This window comes from Stegodyphus dumicola, chromosome 10, assembly GCF_044657685.1.
Source record: "Stegodyphus dumicola isolate Sdum_Otavi_A_Nest chromosome 10, ASM4465768v1".
Taxonomy (NCBI): Eukaryota; Metazoa; Arthropoda; class Arachnida; order Araneae; family Eresidae; genus Stegodyphus; species Stegodyphus dumicola.
Window position 1 is genome coordinate 157,846,298 of NC_140777.1, and position 18,741 is coordinate 157,865,038.

At 32.3% G+C, this 18,741-nt stretch overlaps 1 protein-coding gene across 1 annotated transcript in view; it reads right to left on the reverse strand.

Annotated features, from left to right (window-relative positions):
* The window catches only part of ValRS (Valyl-tRNA synthetase), a 147,353-nt gene that overhangs the window by 128,046 nt on the left and 566 nt on the right, over nucleotides 1-18,741 (reverse strand). The gene's annotated exons all lie outside the window — the stretch shown is intronic.

The following is an 18,741-nucleotide window of genomic DNA, read 5'->3' on the forward strand; positions in this document are numbered from 1 at the left end:
AGAAAACTCTTTCACTGGCGGCATTTGTACCTGGGAAACACAATAAAACTCCACAATTTCATGGATTTGCGCACATGGCACGTTTTTATGATGAAAAATTTCAGTCCTTTGACAGTCGACACTAGTTTTCAGACAATTCTAATCTGCAATATTTTTTGGAAGTAAATTGCCTAATTAGCTTGCTTTGTCAAATAACTCATTATCATCGTTGTCAACCTTCAGAATCTTCCACCCAAAAAGTTGTAAGCTCTTGTACTTTTTCACACAACAGTAGCTCCTTTAATGGAATCCAACTAAATGCATTTAGCCTCTCTTTCAGATATTCAGCACAGTTGTCATAAAAATTTACAATGGTTCTTATAACGTCATTTTTTCTCACCAATCCTTCCTCTTCTAATTGGGTAATCCACATACGTACTTCATTGGGCAAAAAGTTTTTTTCCGCTCCTCTCAGTGCATTTATGTAGTGAATCATCCAGTTCAGAAGATACTTCCAATGCTGTTACAGTCTTCAATATGCAGAGCTGTCGCTTGAAACACCGCAGCAATATTATGTACGAAATAGAGCCACAATTCAGCACAGGGATTCTCAGAAAAGTTGCGGATTAGGGTGGGACACTTCCCATTCCGACAAGAAAGTGCAGGAAACAATTTTAAAACTCTCTCTACTGCAAGCATCAGTAATAACCATCTAGTTTTCCCATATCCTAAAATGCACTGGTACTCTACACAGGTAAAGTCACAAAATTCTTTGAATGACTCAACACAAACAGTGTAGATACAGAAATAATAATAAATTTTCATAGCAACTGCTTCCACATAAATTTGCAAGCAATCCCCTGTTGTTTGTATTGCGTTGTGAACGATATGAGCAGCACAACCAATACCTAGCAGTTTCCTCTTGAGGGCATCTTGTAATATTGAAAAACGTTTCTACCTCTTCTTTTTAATCCCTCCAAAATTTGTGTTAGCGTTGTCTGCACAGATGCCAACAACCTTTTTTGTCAGACCATGGCGTTGTAATGCATTTACAAGAAAATTGCAAATCGTCTGTGCTGTTTCTCCAGAAAGAGATTGCATGTCCAGGATTTTAACCTTCACACCTGACAGTGGCACAAAATATCTCACTATTACAGAAAATAGCTTGACATCCTTATGGTTTGATGCGTCTGTAAACACTGTCACAAAATTCGAAACATTTAATTCTGCCTTGACTTGGTCCATTACATATGGACACAGAACATTCGTGCGCAAGAGAATTTTGGATTAAAAGATTTTTTCATTAATTTGGAAGTACAGTCGATTGACCTAAAGCTGTGATTGTGATAAATTGTGTGGTACGCAAAGGTGCCTTCTGTAGCAGCCAACTGTTATATATGTAACTGTAACTGTATCTATTATTATCTATAGCAAATGAGCAATGTAGAATAAACGATGTTTGTGTACATCTTGTAATCATCACTGAGCACATACCCAACATATATAAAATACAACACATGGCGCAGCCCGTCATAGATTAAAAAAGAAAACCTTTTTTGAAGAACCATGCAGCGTGGGTAAAGATATTCTAAACAAAAAAATGATGGAAAGTTGTTTACTGTGAAATCGAAACTTATATCGCTGGTAAGTGCGTTGTTTATTTTTATTGAAAGTGGCTAAAAATACGTATATATAAACTATTTAAAGTCCTAAATTAAATATGGATGGATTAAAGCCACCAAGTAATCTAAATTTCGAAGGTAATTTAAGCGAAAATTGGAAGAAATGGAAACAAAAATTCCAAATTTATATGTTAGCATCTGGTGGTATTACTAAATCACCTGAAATTAAAGTAGCTATTTTATTGCACATTATATGTGAAGACGATAAGAAGGATGTTGACAAAGTAATTGAAGCCTTCGAAAATTTTTGCATAAAGTGTTGATAGACATAGATTTTTCTGTCAAACACAACATGTAGGTGAATTGTTTGATGATTTTTTAACCGATTTAAAGAAATTAAGTAGCAACTGTGGATATGCAGAATTAAAAGATAGTTTAATAAGGGAAAGAATAGTAAGTGGAATTCTAAATAAAAATCTCAAAGATAGATTATTCAGGGAAGATCAGTTAACATTGGAGAAATGTATTAAAATGTGCAAAGCTTCTGAATTAGCAGAACTTCAGCTGAAAACTTTAACTGAAGAAAATAAAATAGAAGCTATCAAACGTAATAAATTTCAACCATCAGAGGAAAAAAGTCATCCTTGTAAGAAAGACTGTCATGTAAAACAAAAGCAACAAAGAACTAAATCTTCTTCAAACTATCAAGGAAATAAATACAATAATCCAAAACCATGAAGAAAATGTGGAACTTTTCATAAGTTATACAACTGTCCTGCTTATAATAAGATTTTCTTGTACTGTAAAAAGAAAAATCACTTTTTTAAAATGTGCACTTATAAAAATGTTAATGTTGTGCAGAATAATTTAGAGCATGAGTTGCATAATAATGGTAATGAATACATTTTAGGGTCAGTAGAAGATACAAATCCATTTTCTAAAAATAAAACCAAATGGTTTGAAAAACTAAATGTAAACATATCTAAATATTTATTTGTTAAGTTAGATACTGGAGCTCAGTGTAATGTGCTACCATTGCCTAAATTTAAACAATTAAATTTAAAAGATAAATGTTTGACTAAATCAAAAGTCACTTTAAATAATTATAATGGTACTACAATTGATGTAGTCGGAAAATGTAAATTATTATGTGAAAAATCGAAAGGAGATAAGGATGTAGTAGAATTTCAAGTCGTAGCATGTGATAAAACTGTTCCAGCTATTTTAGGTTTACCTACATTGCAAAAGTTAAACTTAATACAAAGGATTTGTACAGTAAATCCTGATTCTAATGAAAAGTTACCAGAATCTTTAAAAGGATATCAAGATTTGTTTAAAGGAACTGGGAATTTAACTGGATATACATATCATATTAAATTAAAACCAGGAGCTGTTGGTAAAATAGAACCTTGTTAATTTTTGCAATGTAGATGGTATTAGTATAAAGAAAGTTAACCAAGCAACAGATTTCATGAATTCATTAGTGGTAGTAAGGAAAAAGGATGGTAATTTAAGAGTGTGTTTAGATCCTCAGCACCTTAACCAAAATATACTGAGAGAACATTATCACATACCAACCTTTGAAGAAATTTCATCTCAAATGACAAATGCAAAGGTCTTTAAAATTTTAGATGCAAACAAAGCATTTTGGAAAATTAAACTGTCAGATTCAAGTTGTGAATTTACTACATTTAACACTCTGTTTGGTAGATATTGTTTTTTGAGGTTGCCATATGGACTGAGTTCATCACCAGAAGTTTTCCACAGAAGTTTTTTCTGAAATTTTTAGTGATTTAGAAGGAGTTCAAATATATATAGATGATTTATTAGTTTGGGGTAAAGCTAAAAGAGAACATGATTCAAGATTAAAGACAGAGAAAAGAATGTTAAATTTAATTTAAATAAATGTAAATTTCGGCTGAATGAAGTGAAATATATGGGACATATATTTTCTAAAGATGGTTTAAAACCAGATGAAGACAAAATTAAGGCTATTCTAGATATAAAACCACCAAAAAATGTGAAAAAATTAGAAACTTTCCTAGGAATGATTACATATGTTTCTAGATTTATACCTAATGTAACAGAATTGACATGTTTAAGATATTTGTTGAAAAAACAAATTATCTGGAACTGGAATGCAACACATGAAAAAGCATTTAGAAGACTAAAAGATGTCTTAGTAAATAAACCAGTTTTACAGTATTATGATATAAAAATGCCAGTAATTTTATCTGTATATGCATCTGAAGAAGGACTAGGAGCAGTCTTCAGAATAATTTACCAGTAGAATATGCATCTAAGGCATTAACAGATACACAGAAGAATTATGCTCAAATTGAAAAGGAAACTTTAGCTATTGTATTTGCATGTGAGAAATTTCACCAGTGAGGAAAGTGACCATAAACCACTGGAATCAATTTTCAAAAAGCCATTAAATAAATGCCCTGTAAGATTACAAAGAATGCATATAAGATTACAGCCATACCAGTTTGAGATAAAATATAAACCAGGAAAAGAACTTTTTATAGCGGATGCATTATCAAGATCATTCACTGATAAAGGATCTGATTTCTTTGAAGGAGACATAGAAGCTCATGTAGGATTGGTTGTAGAATGTATACCAATGTCTAATGGTAAAATGGAAGTTTTTCAACTGGAAACAGAAAAAGATGAAGAACTACAAGTTTTAAGAAAATTAATTAAAACTGGATGGCCAGATGAAAAATGTATGGTTCCAGAATTGGCAAAACCATATTTTAACTTCAGAGAAGAACTATCAGAAGCAAATGGATTAAAATTTAAAAATTCCTGTGTTATTGTACCAAGACGTTTACGAAAAGATATGTTAAACAGAATTCATTATGGTTATTTAGGAGTAGTAAAATGCAAGATCAAAGCAAGAGAAATATTATACTGGCCAGGAATGTCGAAAGAAATTGAAGATTTGGTACTGAATTGTCAAACATGTTTAAGTTTACAAAAAGCTAATACTAAAGAACCAATTATATCTAAAGAAATACCTAATGGTCCATGGGAAGTATTGGGAATAGATCTCTTTTACTTTCAAGGAAAGGATTATCTAATAGTTATAGATTATTTTAGAAATATGTTGAAATTGGACATTTGGAAGATTTGTCAAGTGTAGCAGTGATAAAGCAATTGAAATCAATTTTTGCTAGACATGGTATTCCGAAAATAGTATATTCGGATAATGGTCCACAATATAATTGCAGGAAATTTAAAGATTTTGCAAGAAGATGGAATTTTGAAACCAGAACTTCAAGTCCAAATTACCCACAATCTAATGGAATGGTTGAAAGACATATTCAAACTCTCAAGCGAATGTTAGAAAAAGCTGTAGTTGACAACAAGGATCCATATTTAGTATTACTGGAATATCGTAACTCTCCTATTTCAGATGAAATTAAGTCACCTTCAGAATTGATGTTTGAAAGAAAAGTAAATGGATTGATGCCCATAAAAGAGAATTTCGTCCAAGCTAAACGATATGAAGACAATAAACAACATTTACTGAAGAGACAAACCTTACAAAAAAGTTATTATGATAGGAATTCAAGACCAATGAAAATAGGAGATCATGTTTACATAAAAGAAAAAGGGAAAAAACTAAATGAAAGAGGAAAAATTATAGAAGAAGCAGAAAGACCACGTTCATATAGGATTATAAGACCAGATGGAAGAATTGTAGAAAGGAACAGAAGAGACCTTCTTAAAGGAACTAATCAGGAAGAGTTTGCAATACAAAACAACTATGAGAATGAAGTTATAGATGAACCCGAGATACATGAAAATAGTAAGAGCACTACAAATTTAGATGTGCCTGTAAGTCCTTCAAAACCTAACAGAAGTGTTATGTCACCAAATAGTGAAAGAGGTATAGTATCATCAGATTTTTCAAATGGACATAGCTATGTTACTCGATCTGGTAGGACTGTTAAGAAACCTTATTATTTAAAAGAATATGTTTAATTTAACCACTATTATTATTTTTTATAAAAAAGGAAGATGTTATATATGTACCTGTAACTGTATCTATTATTATCTTTAATCATAACTGTTATCACTGAGCACATACCCAACATATATAAAATACAACACACCAACCAAGCTTCTTTTTTCCCCAACTCAAATCTTGAAGAATAGTTTGTAATTGTACCTGATAAAGCAGACAATTTCAGGACGTTTTGGGGATGATCCATATTCAAATGCTTCATATCTCCATGCCCGCTTTAATTGATGGAGAAATGTGATCCACATTTGTCGCACCTCCTGTAACTATTGGTGTTGCTTCTACACCTCTTTATAAATAGAAACTTGCCTCAATGGAGCCTCGAATAATGTCACTCAAATGAGAAAAAATAAATAACCACCGAAACACGACAATCACGTGCACAAACCACCTTAGCCAAAGAACTACAATATACATTCTTTGTCTTAGCTACCAACGCGGTCACCATCTCGCTAATTCCCGTGTTTCTGAGTGATGGCATCGTAGCTTTATCAAAACAAGCATCAACGAGGTGTCACCATGTGCCCAATTCGAGTTAATTGACGTTAAGAGTGTATTTTGCAGAAAAGCAAAATAAACAGGCATCTCTCTGGGACAAGCGAGGGACCTCAGGACAAAGAGTCTGAAATTCGGACTGTCCCGCCTAAATCGGGACGTCTGGTCACCTTATTTATTACCTTTTGTAATTTTTGACTATGAGGAAAATCTTTAAATTATACCATCTATCTGCTTTATGCCAAAATTGTTTTAACCATATAGATATGTGCATTGTATTCGTCCAAGGCTTTTCATTTCAGATTAATGACCAAGCCAGTTAAAAAAATTCTCCTTTTCTAAACAGAAAAAATATTCTTCAGCTCCAATCAATAATATTAATTTCTTATCCTCAATAACTAACAAAAATAATTCTTTCCAACTATCAATTACAAAATTGTACATATTTCACAGAAATTCAGCTTTTATATTACAGTTAACCAGATAGCACATTAACCAGGCAAGAAAACAAAAACTTTACTGCAAAAACGCAACACAAGTTTGTTTATTGCAGAATGATGAAAAATTACAATAAAAGGAAATTTCTATGAAAAATATAAAATGGAAAAGAAAATGCATGGGATAGAAAAAGGTGATGCCACAATATTCAGTTTTTATTTTCAACAGTACATAATTACTCAGTAGTACATAATTTCAACAGTACACATTATGGAATACTAAAACGTTTTTGAATTACCTATTAAAAAAATTGCTAATCATAAAAGTGCATAACTATTGATGTCCATTTCCAATTAGTTCTTATCAAAATACATGAGTAACGTAAATAAATATCCATATGTAACGAAAGTTTTCTACTAAAAAACATTCTTAATAAAGTTAGAAAAAAAAACATGAAAGCAATATCTTTAGTGAGAGTAGTTATCACCACCCAAATTATGATTTTCTGCCAACATTTTGGAAGTTTTTTAAAGCCTTGGCATAGAAACGTGGTGGTCATGAGCCCAAAAACAGATCAACCTCATTTCAGAAGTCCTGTGCAGAATAGAAGATAGCTCCAGAATATGATAGCGCAGGTATGAAAAAGGATAGAAGTCCGAAGAAGCGATGATTGGGTGTGCAAACGATCCCATTCAAGTCCATACACAGTGCAGCCCATGAATGCAGATGCAGACACATGTGGTATTGCATTATTTTGATGGAACATTACCTTTTTGCGCTGGAACTCAGTTCAATGTTTTTCCGCGATAGCAGCGTCAATACAGACTAGAATCTCACTGTATACCTTACCGTTGAGGATATTACCTTTTCCCAGATACTCTTTGTGGATAATACCATAACAATCTAAAACAGATATAAAGTATGATTTTTTTGTTAGTCAAATTGCTTTAGCGATGCTATTGACGAGTTCACCAGGGGCAGACCAACCCCATTTTCAGCGTGTGTTGCTGAAATAAATCCACTTTTCATCACAAGTGATGATCCAGTCCAGAATTTGTCACTGCATTGGTATCCGAGAAGCTTAGTGCAGACCCAAACACACATGTCCTTATCTGAGGCACCCAGCAACTAAACTTGTACATCAAGTTTTATGTGATGCACGGCACGGCTAATGCGCATGGTACTAACGTCCAACTCCTTAGCAATCTCTCAACTGGTTGCATGTTGATCTTCTACAAGTTCTCAAAGGCAAGCCTCATCAACATCAGTAGGCTGACCACAGCACTCTGCTTGTTGAATGTCATAGTCCTTGTTTTTAAACTTTTTGCATCAAACCTTCACAAAGTCATATGATACAACATTAGTACCTAACTGTACACATAATTCGGTGACATTCTGTAGCTGACTTTTTTGAACAGAACTGGAAGTAAATGATGGTTCTGGTAGCATGATAGTTCCATTTCAGACACCTTGTACTTAATGATAATGATACTTTTTTTTTTTACAAATTTCGTTACACAGTGTTCTAAAGCAAGTCTCTTTCTTTCAAATGCCAAAAATCGTTTGACAAAATATGACTAAAAACACCAACGCAAACTGTTTCTGCAGACAATATTTGCAATGGCAAGAAACTTTTGTTAAAACCTGATATATTATTATTTCTGTTTAAAGATTGCTCATTTTGAATTATGATTTAATTTATTGCATAAAAAAATAAACTTATTATCCAAATTAAACTGTTTATAAATGCATATAAATTGCGGTAGTCTATATTTTGGGGTACCGCTAAGTTGTTGTTTCCTTTATGGTACAACAACATTGCACTATAAAATTAAATTTATTTTATGATGTATGTTTTGGAAACTATAATCATGTGATTGTTTGAACACTATCATGATGTGATTGGTTGTAATGCATGAACATGCCGATTTTTATTGTTGGGAGAATATTTCCAAGGGATTACTTCTGCATTGGATTGTCGGTTAGGAAGTACGTTGCTTATTTTATGCTTTACACCGTAAAAAAATGGTTGCCAGTGATAAGATTAACCTGAAATTTCTGTACGATTTGGAACAAATGAGAAAGAAATTATTGACTAGTGTGTAAATGAAGGTTTAAATGGGTTTGTTGACCTCTCAGTAAATCACACAGTGACATTTAAGAATCCAGAAAACGGAGCTCTCATCAACACTACTGAAGGTATGCGGGGTGTAATAAAAAGAGATTTTCGAAAAAAATGCCACCAACAATCTGGCACTAGGGTGGATTTTTTTTTTTTTTTTTTTTTTTTTTTTTTTTTTGCATGCTACAGACTGAAGAAACAAAAATTTCTAAATAAGTGGATATTTCCTTTGCGTAGTGTGTAGATGCGATAAGACGTATTTCCTTTCTTGTGTTTTTTCAATGTTTAATTTAAAACACAATTTATTGAGATTATATATTTTTTGTTTGGCTTTAGCGTAAAATTGGGTGCTCCAGCGATTTTTAAGTGAAAATAGATCGAAGTGTACATGGACAAAGTCAAGTCAGTGCACAATGCCAAGTTTGTGCAAATCTTTGACTTATTTTGTTTTTGAGTAGTGGCTATTTTGAAATTGTGCCTTGCTGGCACCAAGCTTGTTGCCAAAAAAGAATCACTGAAAAAACATTGTAAACTTTTACCAACAATTAATAATTGTAAACTTTTACCTTTTGTTTTAATTATGTTTTGGACACCATTTTACCATAAAGGGCATTGGATGTAAACAGGAATGGTGGCAAAAAATCGCCAATTTTCGCCAAGAAGCACCCTGAAATATATTTTTACCTTAAGAGATTATAGTATTTCTTGTCAATGCAATTTGGCAGACACTGGGCAAACTAAATGAGATCTAAAATTTTCCATCAAAATGTATTTACAAAAAAGTAAATAAATCAGCCATTGCTCAGTACTGTTAGACTGGAAAACACAAATTCAATTTTGCTTCTGCAAAAATCACCCAAAAATTTTTGCAGTTTCTATGAAGTTTTCTTCAGAACAATATCTCTATATGATGATTGTTGTCTCTTTGTATTGTTTTCTCCTTGTTTTTGTTGTACACTGAATAATAAACATGTTTTCTCATCCTGTTGTGTCTTTTATTTCTTGACATTTGTGCTGTCACTACCGCACCAGTAAAGCGTTTCGGACCATGCACTGCTATGTGATTTCCCATCATCTAGTTGCACTCTATCTCTCCTGAAAGTTTATCACCGCTATACTGATATACCCTGCCTAACAAAAATACATTCTATCAATTGACGTATGACAGAAACAACACACATTCAGTTGTGATCAAAATAACAAAAGTTGATACTTTTTTGTTTGTAAATTTTTTTGTTATTTTGGTTATTCTTCCATAATCGGGATGAGCACAAAACTTGGCAAGGTATTTTAATCTGGCACGATTTTGATTTGGCTGTGGTTTCCAGCTGTATGTTTTCTTGTAGGAAACATAAAGCTTTATTTCAATGATTGTAGTGAGTGCGAGTTTAGTGTAGACAGATTTTTTTTTTTTTTTTTTAATTTAATTTTGAATTATTTCAGCAATTGTAATGAGTGCAAGTTTAGTGTAAAAGATATAAAGAAGATATAAAATTTAACTTTGAAGTACTGTGTTTGTTCTTAAAAGTTTTACTGTTTAATATTTGCAAGAGGTTAAGCTGATATTTGGAGGGAGAATGTTGATTTCAGATGATGTGAAGTTTATAATGTGAATGTTTTCATTTAATTTTATTTAGCTAATGTTTTTTGGGTAAGTTAATTATATTGTTTTAGTTCTGTTTCTTGTATGTGGAAATTAAGAGATGTAGAATGTTAAAGTTGTTAGCAAAAGTTGTTCAGTGTGTTGAATTCCACAATGATAGTAATTTGTATATTTTAGAGTTACTGAAGGCGAATGTAAGCATTAAATTACCAGATCTGCTTGGAAAGTACTCATGGTTTGCGAAGAGTAAATTGAGCATGAGCGGTATTTTGCAAGTTACCTATATGTGATTGAGTAAGTAGGAACGATTTTATATGATCAGAATTACATACTGCTAAAAATACAGTGACAGACAGGAAAAGTTTTTGCCAAGGTAGTATGCAAAGCCGAGGTTATGCATGATGCTGAGTTTGGGCAATTCTCTGATTTTTTTTAAGTGAAAATAGATCAATGTGTGCATGGGCAAAGCCAAGGCAGTGTGCAATGCCGAGTTTATGCAATTATCTAATATTTTTTAAGTGAAAATAGATCGATGTGTACATCAGCAAAGCCAAAGCAGTGCACAATGCCGAAACTCTGTTTTTTTTTTTTTTTTTTTTTTTTTTTTTTAAGTGAAACTAGATCAATGTGTACATGAGCAAAACCAAGGCATAGCGCAATGTCATGTTTGTGCGAGTCTGATTTTTTTTTTTTTTTTTAAGTGGGAAGAGATTGCTGTGTACATGGGCAAAGCAACAGTAGTGTGCAATGCCGAGGCTGCGCAATGCAGACTTTGTGCAACTCTCATTTTTTTAAGCGAAAATAGATCAATGTGTGCATGGGAAAAGCCAGTGTAGTGATGCCGAGGTTGTGCAATTCTCTGATTTTTTCCAAATGAAAATAGATCAATGTGTACATGGACAAAGCCAAGGCAGTGCTCAATGCCGAGTTTATGCAATCCTCTGATTTTTTTTTTTAAGAGGAAAACGGATTGCTGTGTACATGGGCAAAGCCAAGTTGGTGCGCAATGCCGAGTTTGTGCAATTCTATGACATTTTTTCAGTTAAAATAGATCAATGTGTACATGGAAAAAGCCAAGATAGTACGAAATGCCAAGCTTATGCAATCCTCTGATATTTTTTTAAGTGAAAAGATATTGCTGTGTACATGGGCAAAACTGAGGTTGTGCACGCTGCTGAGTTTGTGCAATTTTCTGATGTTTTTTGAGTGAAAAAGATGGATGTGTACATGGACAAAGCCAAGGCAGTGTGCTATGCTGAATTTGTGTAATTCTTTTTTTTTTTTTTTTTTATTAAAGTTTAAAATTTTTAGAAAATAATGAAGATTGTCTACTTACCAGTTTGAAAAAAAAAATCTTTTCTTACTTGTGTAAATGCTAAAGCTTAAAAATCTTTGAAAATATTGAAGCTGTATGAAATACACAGGGTTCATAGCCACATTTTAGTTAAAAAAATAAGCACCTATAAGCACTTTTCAAGCACATTTTAAGAAAAAAAATAAGCACCTGTCTAATGACATTATACACAACTGCACAACCTTAAAAATTAGACTTGTAATTTAAAATATGAGAAATGCAGTATTTATTAAGAGAATAAGCATTACCTCAACCATGGAAAATAATTACTTTTTTTTTTTTTTTTTTTTTTTCAATTTTAAATAATATTTCAATTTACAGAACTAGTTTACAATGAGAGAAAAAAAACTATGAAGAACTAAACTATATTACAAGATTTAATGATGAAATTTCAGTTCAAAATAGAGAAAATAAATAATAATAAGGCATATTTATCGTATTCGCTTGGAACCTAATAATAAATACAATTTATTTTTCCACTTATATTAATATTTAAATAATTTAAATCTAAATTCTGAACATTTTCTAAATTTTCATTGTATATCAGTTTTCCCTTAACAGATATTGCAAGCAAAGTAATTTAAGTAAAAAAGAGGAACATTTCTGAAACCAGAAGACAGAAATTTGCTTCATGCAGTCATCCTTTAACAGTAAAAACTTAACTAAACCACACACTTGGAAACTGGCGAATATTCAGACAGTCGAGAGTAACTTGAAAAAGAGGAGCGGAGGGGGTGGGGGTAGACTGTAGCCGCTTTTTAGATTTTTCCACTAAATAAATGCTTTTGACATTTCGATATGTGCATCATATAAAAATAAACAAATGGAACTGAAAAATATTCTGCTTATCAAGCACAGTAAAATGCTTTTAAGTGTTCATAAACAAATCTCAGACAGAACATCAAAATTAATTATGGCTGATCTTTAGAATATGGTAACTGGTAGTTTGGCGACATTTTGGAGGCGATAAAGGTTACTACCTGGGACTTTGGTAATAATGTGAGCAGTACTCAGTTCCGATTACGCATTATTTTGTGTGAGAGAAATGAGATATCATGGGATATGTCATGTGATATTAATGGACGAATTACGGTTCTTTAATCGGAAAAGGGGGGCAATCGGGAAAAAATCTGGAAATTTTGTATTTGGCTTTATTCTGTGTTGTGTGAAACAGTGTTCGTTAATTTTTGGATCCCATAGCCCTAACTAAAGTGAATTCGAAATGGGTATTTAATGGGATTGAAAGGGGTAGTAATAAGTGTTACTTTAAGGTTGTGAGAGATAGAAGTAAAGATGTTTTATTAAGTTATTTATTTTACCTGGTACCTTGGTATGAACTATAAGTATGATTTTAAAGATCCTGAACAGAAATAAGAAAAGTTTATTGGACATGTAATCAAGATTCTGAAGAAGAATAGGTAAGTTAGTATTTTTAATTATTTGAGGATATTATTTTTATGCATTGTTCTAAATGTAAGGTGAAAGTAAAGTAATTTGCATAAACGTGCATGGAAATAATTTAAATATTTGACACTAAGTATTTGTAACCATTTGTAATGTTTGCGGTATGAATTAGTTAGTGACGTTTGTAATATAATAGATAATGTAGAGGTAAAAGTTTTTGGATATTTTATTTATTTTATACGGGGAAATGTTCATATTTGGAAAGGGTATATACTTTTTCGCGATCAGGTAATTTCATATATGTTCTTTTTACCGGGTTTAAAGATTGAGAAAATTGTTATGCATTTTCGTGAAATTTTTCTAATTTATGAGAAAAAAGCAGTGTACATGGATATAGTGAAGAGTGTGCGCAATGCCATTTTTGTGCAATTCTGGGATGTTTTTTTAAGTAAAAATAAGTCAACGTGTACATGGTTTAGTGATATTTTAATTAAATGATACTTATTTTGTGAATTTTATGTTTGTAGGAATTTGGTACAGTCAAAAGTCGTTAATCCGGACTCGTCGGGACTTCGGCGATTCCGGATTATCGATTTTTCCGGATTATAGATCATCAGTTTAAATCTTGTAAGATGGCATGCAGAAATTCTAAAATTAAAAATATGAAACCGTAATTTATGAAATAAAGAACAATTATGATCTAAAGGGTATCAAAATTTGCAAAAAGAAAAAGCTTAATATTTATTTGTTTACTTTATTAAACATTTCTTTCAATGTAAGTTGTTTAAGTTTTGCTTCGTTTCATGTGATAATACTTTCTCTTTAATTCTATTAAACAGACATAATTTCTTGTTCAGTTACAAAGTTCCGCTGTTCAAGTCCTATAATTGCTGTGTTGAGAACACCGACTAATTTGTCAATCGAAATTTTTTTGTTTTCAATAACCTCTGTCACTTTCTTCGCTATCGGAAGCGAATTATAATGACGAGGAACTTGTTTTAAATCATATCAAAGACGGAGCATATCGAGATTAAATACTACATTTGGTAAGGAATTATAAGCCAAATAAAATGAAAACATCTGCGCTGAAGATAAGGATAGTGCTGACAGATCAACTTCCAATTCATTACGCGCCCGCTGCGGCGTTCCCCCCGCCGAGCAGCATGAAATTGATAAACAGATTTCGGATTTCAAAACATACTTTTGCTTTAGATCCTTTACACATTAACAAATATATATCGGAAATTCTATTTGATATAATCAAAAGTTTAAGCTTACTTTTATAAAATTGCTCTTACAGTCTGCAAAAAATAATAAGCCGGATCCAATTCGAAAATTAAGGAACAACACAATCATCAACATTAACTGAAATAGATAATTAGATAATTTTAGCTTATACGTCCATTATACATAAAACGCGAACATGAAAACATATTCTGCACTTGCGCACACTCATATGTGCAGTCGTAAAAGGTCTTACGCGCACGCGTAAACGCCTATGCGCATGTGTCAACGCGGGGCATGCGCAGAAAGTTTTTAGTTTTGAGGTCCGGATTATAGATCATTCCGAATTATGGGTGTCCGAATTAACGACTTTTGACTGTATACGTTTAACTTGAAGTAAACGTGCATGGAAATAATTTAAATATTTGACACTAAGTATTTGTAATGCTTGCGGTATGAATTCGTTGGTGACGTGTATAAGATAATAGATGATTTAGAGGTAAAAGTGTTTGGATATTTTATTTATTTTATATGTGGAAATGTTCATATTTGGAAAGGGTATAAACTTTTTCGCGATCAGGTAATTTCATATATGTTCTTTTTACCAGGTTTAAAGATTCAGAAAATTGTCATGTATTTTCGTGAAATTTTTCTAATTTATGAGAAAAAAGCAGTGTACATGGATATAGTGAAGAGTGTGCGCAATGCCATTTTTGTGTAATTCTGGGATGTTTTTTTAAGTAAAAATAAGTTGGCGTGTATATGGTTTATGTGTATGTGTTATTTTGAAAAACGCGTAAGGAGTATGGTATTGTGCACTTTTTTCCAATTTTGCAGTGAATATTTGTCATGATTAAGCAGTTTTGTTAGATAAAATTTCTAGCATAAGTGTAATTCAGCTAGTAGATTGTTGGAAGACGTGTTCAGTAGATAAAAAGAAAAGAAACATGTCTTTACTTCGTGAAGACATGTTTCTTCATGACATGAAAATGGCGGCGGGAAAAAAAAAATAGAGGGTTGCTGTAGGAGAGTTGGTCGCCAAATTTTCGCCAAAAAAACGCCAAGTTACCATAATGTAAAGATCAACCTTAATTATTTCTGCAAAATATCGCAAACGTTATTGCGCAATACGTGTGCCGTAATTCTTCCCTACGTGATATTACGCAATTGGAATCAACAGCTGCCGGTATTGGGAGAATAAAGAACTAAATACGAGTAACTGGGATGTTTTTCATTCTAATTTTCAACAAACGGCGTTAAATTTCCAGAATAGAATCCTTCTTTGCTTGGGTTGGTAGACTGCACAACTTTTAGTCCTATTCAATCCAGATTGTAAAGTGACACATACACAAAAAAAAAAAAAAAAAAAAAGTCCGTTGCTTGTTTTGCAGCGAACTTGTAACAGTTTCAATATTCGAGATTTTGCGGAGAAAGGGGAGAACCTCCCAATCTTTGTACTATATAATGTATTGGCCAAAAAAAATGAAATTATTTTGACTATTCGATTACTTTCACTTTATTTAAGCCATTCCGAATATTATTCCTAAAAAACTAATCTGTGTTAAAACACAACCATTTTTGGAAGTTTACTATACTTCAGCAGTTACTGCAACTATGTTATTATAAACATTCATACATATACTCATAATATAAGCATAATGATCATAATAAACACAAATATGAACTGACCAAGCGGAACGAGAATGCAAATTATTAAGATCTGGATAGAAATTCAAACGTGCGTAGTATTTGCGTGGGAGGAAAAGAATGCCGAATGTACCGAAATTTTCTACTGCTTTCGCCAATTCTTTGACCAATAGAACGACGGGCACCTGTCTGTACTCTTCGTGCACACCAAAGGTTATGTTAATACAGAGAAAGGGAGAAAAGCTATCTCCGGGAGTATGATTCACCATCTGACATTCCATATTAGGAAGAAAAATTTTTTATTTAGTTTCGGCTTTGGTACGGGGAAAAATAGCGCGTTCATTTAAAAAAAAAAAATAAAAAGCACTAAAAGCAAAAAAATAAGCACTAAAAACAAAAAAAAAAAAAAAAAAAAAAAAATAAGGGCTTTAAAGAAAAAGTAAGCACCTATAAGGGCCTTTATATTTTATTTTCAAATATAAGGACTTATAAGCACTTATAAGGACCGCTACGAACCCTGATACAAGTATGAAAGACTGTAATGTTGTTTACCGTTTTAATAATTGGTGGAATTGACTTACTGTATCATGGTAATTTAAAATATAAATAATTTATTATACTTATTTCTATATTTATAGAGAATACATTGTCACATCACAAGCTTAGTCCCACTCATTTATAGATGTCACTTATTCAGATTTAGTTGCAAAGAGAGGACTTTGTTTTTACTTACAAAGCTGATGGATGATGTTTTATCATCTACTCAACTTCATTTACTATTTGCACATAATTACTCTTCACCACTGTTAACAGATATTTACTATATTGTTTACGTTTAAAACTCACTTCACAGTGCTCTGATCTCATACATGTATACATTTATTCAAGAATTGTGTATTATACTATTTTATTACGAATTGCATTAGATAAGACTATGTTTTACTTGCATAGCTGATGGACTTTGTTTTAGTCATCTAGTATTTTATCATTTCATTTTACTATTCTGTTTACATAAAATAATGGCATTTCACAACTACAAAACTTAAAAGTTACTACAGTCAAGTCTTTAATCCGGACTCATCGGGACCTCGACAATTCCGGATTATCGGTTTTTCCGGATTATAGACCATCAGTTTAAATCTGGTAAGATGGCATGCAGAAATTATAAAATTAAAAATATGAAACCATAATTTATGGAATAAAAAGCAATTGTGATCTAAAGGGTAAAAAAATTTACCAAAAAAAAAAACTTAATATTTATTTGTTTACTTTATTAAACATTTCTTTCAACGCGCACATGCGTAAAGCATACATTACGCATAGTTGAAATTAGAAAATTGCAACTAGAAAACTATTTGATGTGTATTCGTGATATTTATAATGACAAGGAATTTGATTTAAATCATATCAAAGATGGAGTACATCGAGATGAAATACTACGTTTAGTAAGGAATTATAAGCTGAATAAAATAAAAACATCTGCTCTGAAGATAAGGATAGTGCTGACAGATCAACTTTCAGTTCATTGTGCGCTGCAACGTCAATCTGGATTATGGACGTCTGGATTAAAGTCTTCAACTGTATTATGTTTACATTAAAAAATCACACCTCAGTGCTCTCATTGCCGCCAAAAAAATTCACCAAATTTTGAAGGTGGGCTATACTGAAGCTGTTCCTAATAATTTATGCTTGTGTTGTATTTAGCATCATTTTCGTTCCATGATGTTAGATGTAAAGTGTGTCATCACAAACCGAAAGAGTTTGGTACCAACTTACCCCGCTTACAGAAGATTAGCTGTTATTTTAATCATAAGTATAGTGTGGAGTAGTTATGATACTTTATAGACTAGTATTCTTTAATTGAACTAATGCTGAATCTGGACTTGAAAAATCCTTTCATAACATCACATTGTTAACAATTATCTTACAAACAATTCCCATAAGTTTTTAGGAATTGTTTATGCATGGCCAATATTCATCACAAGTTCAATTATAAAGAACTAATATCATTATTTCATAACTATACTTCCTATCACAATCTATACTGAATCAATTTTGATTTAAATAAAGCTTATACAAACAAAAGAATTTACACTTTTTTGCTATCACAATTCTGCGGAGCCAGTGCAATTGATCAGACTCCATCAGGCGGCGATAAAAGTTTTTAAATTCAGGAAGGCACTGGACGGCTAAATATAGAAACAAGAGAAATTACACCGGGTGGCAAAAAGTTTGGAATTCTAGTGTAGAATTTGGTGCCCTTTCGATTGGCAACAAATTTTGTTCAATTTTGGTGATGAAACCCCATTTTAGGTTTCCATGACAGTTTTAACTTAATTTTAGCTTTCTGATTTTTTTTTCAAGTGAAAATAGATTGACAAGGCAGTGCACAATGCCACATTTGTGCAATTCTCCGATGTTTTTTAAAGTGAAAATAGATCAATGTGTACATGAACACCGAGTCTGCACAATTTTTCAACTTCTTATTTTGGTTTTGTGTAGCAGCCATCTTGAAACTGTGCTTTCCTAGCACCAATCTTGGCATCAAAAAAGAATCGCCAAAAAGACAAGGGGCACCCAATTTTAAACTTTTACCCAAGTTTGGCACCGGCTCAGCTTTTCTTAAAAATGAACATTATGCAACATTCAGATTTGCCAGGCACTCTGTACTAGTTGACAAGAAAAAAACAATCAGTAAATTTTTATAACTTTCTTCCTCTCTTCCAATTCCACACTGAAATGTAATTCTGTATTACTTAGGATTCTCGCTGAGCACTGCTTCTGAAAGGCATGAAATGGGCCTTAATTCTTCTAAGATCA